The 4,163-nt window shown below is 40.9% G+C and overlaps 1 protein-coding gene and 1 pseudogene across 10 annotated transcripts in view; one reads left to right on the top strand and one right to left on the bottom strand.

The window, feature by feature from the left end:
- Positions 1 to 4,163, top strand: part of PUM1 (pumilio RNA binding family member 1) — a 167,934-nt gene that overhangs the window by 45,451 nt on the left and 118,320 nt on the right. The gene's annotated exons all lie outside the window — the stretch shown is intronic.
- Positions 872 to 3,850, bottom strand: LOC114044835 (annotated as a pseudogene).

Here is a 4,163-nt window from a genome sequence, read left to right as displayed (position 1 = left end):
TCAGGGCCGGTGCTCTATCCACCCCGCCACCTAGCTGCCCCTAGTTTATGGGTTGTTAACAGAAAGAGAGGGTGTGTTCTTCAACTTGGACAACGTAGTACTAACATTGGCCAGAGGTCTCTTTGCTATCCATGTTAACTTTATTTACATTGTTCTGCTCAAAGTGCATTGTTCGTTTGATTTTGCTTTTGCTTTCTTCTCTCTGTATCACTTCCTACTAGTCTTCCCATGTTTCTCTGAGCTCTTTAATATTCATAATTCCTTTTAAAAGGTTTTATAATTTCATCGCTGTGGGACCTCTACCCATTAAAATTAGGAACCTCTCCCAGACTAATGGGAGCAACCTTTAAGGCTATTACTTTATTAAATCAAGTGTTTTTTTTTTTTTGAGATATCAATAAACAACAAACAGTAGAATCTAGTTTATTTCAAAACTTTTTAGTCACTTGTTTTGAAGAAAATCATAGGAGAAAGCCTTTCTACTGCCTTCTCATATTTTCAATAAGGCTACAGAGACAGACAGAGAGACAGAGAGAGAGAGAGAGATTGTTAAAGATGAGACAAAAGGAGCACGCGCTTGAACATTGTGCTTGGAGTGTAACATTAGCATTAGTGGTTACCCAATTACACTGTTGAGACGTTGAGCATTAGGGGTATTTTTCACACCAACTGTTCAACCTGTTCTATCCTGTATCCTAGCTTTATTAATTTAATTAATTAATTTATTTTTTGGACCTAGGTGTAGGTCTTTACCTTTATCCTTACCAAATTTCATTTTTGTAGATTTGGCCCAATGTTCTAGACTATCTATATTCTATCCTCCTCCACCTTCCAATAAACACCTCAAAAGCCACTTTGAACATTTTATTCTTTAGAGATTCACAATATTGACATAATGGATTGTGGCCCCTTGGATAAATTGATATGCTGCTGAATTTGTGCCGGGGCAGGTTTTTTTCTCCCCAGAGGATTTCTTTTCAGTTACTGGCTTCTTTTCCTCAAGCTTCTTTTCTGCTGGTTTCTTCTGCCCTGTAACCTTCTTTGCTCTTGCAGGCTTATTACCTCCAAGCTGCTGCTGCTTCTCATCTACCCCTTTCTTTGCCTCCGTAATCTTCTTTAGTGTGGCAGCTCTTTTATTTTCACTGGTTCTCTGATTCTTAGCTTGGTGTAGAATTGTATTTCAGCACATTGTCTTGGTGTGTGGGTTCGGTTTCACCATGATTCTCAAGTTCTTGTTGAGTCCTTGACGATGAATCTTTTTGCATGGTGCACGGAGAGTGCTCTGGATCTCTGGGCTTTTCAGAATCCTAGTAAGATCTTTGTCGATCATCTTGTGCATGGGATGATTGTGGTGACTCTTCAGGGCAGCCGGCCTGTGCTGTGTTGTCATACAGGTCATCCAGTTTTCGGAAGACACCTTCAGTCCAAGTATAGAAACACCCTACAGGCCCATCAGGAACAACTCAAAAAGTGCAATTTGCTCACATTAAGATAGGTAATACTAGGAATGTTTCTGAAGGCCTTGATAATGCTATTGCCTTCATTGTAGATGATCCAAGGTTCCCTATGCTGGATCTAGTGGTTCCTGAAGCACAGACCTTTTTGATATCACTGCATGCCTCCAGCTTCCTTGGTCTTGTTATACCACTAGAAGAAGTTCTGGGACTTCTTCAATTCAGTGACCTTTTGACAGGACCCAGTGCCAGCAAGGCAGAGGCTGCCAATGCAGAGCAGATGGCATAAGTTTTTTTGTTGTGTTCACTCTGTGCTGCCAATGGCACCAAGTCTTGGTGGGAGCAAACATGGGACCTGAATATGAGGAATCTGAGCACCAGCTCTGCCAGCTCCCCAAAACTCAGCACTGTTTGATGACTTGCTAATTCACTGACAGCATAAGGTTGCCAGATATTTTTATTCTCAAGTAGGTAGGAACAAAATTCACAATATCTGGACAAATTGGAGGCTTCAAGGCTGCAGGCAAGGTAACATTATTGCCAGATAGTCTTCCCTTTTTAGAGTACACGAATGTCAAGGGATGTACCCAAGCCCTGGCTTGTACACTGCATTATCTGTTAACTTATTTTTAAGTTCTTTTTCTGTCGCCAGGCTTGTGCTCTTAGCTGTTAGGTGGAATATGACAAAGGGATACTGTGAGTGGGCTTGAATTTTGAGAAGAATAGATGGAAGATAAGCATTAGATAGACTTTGGAGTTTATAGAGGAGAGCTTTAGTCCCAAAGATATAGTTCTCTAGAACAATAGGTTTCAGGTAAAAGGTCAATAAGGTCAGTCTGGGAAGGAAGACTTATAACAACTAGTTTAAGTTCTTTTAGCCAGGAACTTTTGGCAATGGTGTTAGGACTGCACATGCTATGAAATGTAGAAGAAAGGGAACTAGTGAGTTATAAACTTTTGAGTCTCTTTTCACATTTATTAGCAAGGAAAGTGCTCTGATTCTGAGTACCTCCTACCAACTGCATACACATACATACATATGTCCCCTAAACAAATACACATGTATATGCATATCTTTGTTTCTCATAGCAAAGAATGATTTCTTAAGACCCAACATGACCTGATGGAAATATCTGTTATAATCTCTAACTGTTGTTATCTGATCACTGGGCAAACTTCTGTTTAATTTGGTTTGTTAGGAAGTGGTGTCCTGAGTGTGTGACTAGTATTGATTATGACAGCAGATATTGCTCTCATTATAAGTGGATTTTGATTTAGAATTTAGTCCCTTTTGACTATTTGGTATGGCTCACTTTATTTGGGCCTTATTAACTTTGGATGAACTGACAAAATCAAATTTCTTGATTTTTTTTTTTTTTAGATCAGAACTGGACACCAGAGAGGAGGTAACTATAACAATATTGAGGTTCTTTCTCAAAACTCCATTAGCACAGCAGATAGGGTTGTGGTGGGGGGTTCCTAATAAGAGTTCTGTGGATAGGAAATGGGAATGAAGGAAAGAGTGATAAAAACGTGTGTGTTTGGAGGAATTGTAGAGAGGTAGATGAACGAGGAACCACACAATAGGTTTATAAGGGAGCAGGAGAGCTCCTGACTAGCACCTGAAAAGTAAACAAGGTGGGTAGTTGTGGCAGAAGCTTGGAGGGGCAGAGAAAGAAAGGAAATGCGGCAGAGCTTATCCTTGCAGAAACACGCACACCACATAGAGTGAAACAGTTACAGGTTTGCCTGCATTCTTGGTAAAATGTTGGGATTAGGAGACAACAAATATAAGCCAGGAAGAGTTGCTGCTGCTGCTGCTGCCAAGCTCATTAAGACCCATGAGAGTAAGGGAGCCTGGGAGAGGCGCTGGCTCTAGGGCCTTTGGGCTGTTGCTTACTTAGCACAGCAAGAGTGCTGTCATTTTGTGATAAGGCTAGCAGGGATGGGCAATCTGCAGCCTGGAGGCCACGTGTGACCCTCTGGGTCTGCAGGTGCGGCCTTTTGACTGAGTTCAACTTTTGTAGAACAAATTAAGGGGATTTGTTCTGTGAAGTTTGGATTCAGTCAGAGGGCCACAGCTGATGACCTAGAGGGCCACAGGTTCCCCAGCCCTGGGCTGGAGAAAGCCACTTTGAAGTGTGGAGGTGTGGGTTTGGCTGCTTTTCTGGGGGAGGGTGCATGGGGTGGGATGGACAGTGAAAACTAAGAGGAAAGCAAGAGACCTTTGGGGAAGGGTCTTTTTTTTTTGTTTAACAAGCGTTTATTTTTTCTCCTCACCTTCCATTTCTTTGAGAAAGAAAAAGAAAAACTCACAGTCAAGCAAAACAAACCCCATATTGGCCATATCCAAAGATGTGGGCCTTATTTTGCATTTTGAGTCTGTTACCTGTCATTATGGTATGGAGTGTTTATCCTTCGTTAGTCCTCTGTAATCGGACTTGGCCTTTGCTGCTCAGAGTGCTTGTCTTTCAGAGTTGTGCATTTTTACTGTTGTATAAATTATTCTAGTCCAGCTCACTTTACTCCCTCAGTATATAAGTCTTCTCAGGTAATTTCTTTATACTAGTATTTCCCAATTATGGGGATCCCTTTGGCTTCCAGTTCTTTGTCACCACAAAAAGAATTGCTTAAGTAGCTTTGTGCCTATGGGTCCTTTCCCTCTTTTTTTTTTTTTTTTTTTTTTTTTTTTTTTTTTTTTTTTTTTTT

The sequence above is a fragment of the Vombatus ursinus genome, unplaced genomic scaffold (assembly GCF_900497805.2).
Source record: "Vombatus ursinus unplaced genomic scaffold, bare-nosed wombat genome assembly UNPS02014775.1, whole genome shotgun sequence".
In the NCBI taxonomy this organism is placed as follows: Eukaryota; Metazoa; Chordata; class Mammalia; order Diprotodontia; family Vombatidae; genus Vombatus; species Vombatus ursinus.
This window is presented reverse-complemented; position numbering and strand designations above follow the sequence as displayed.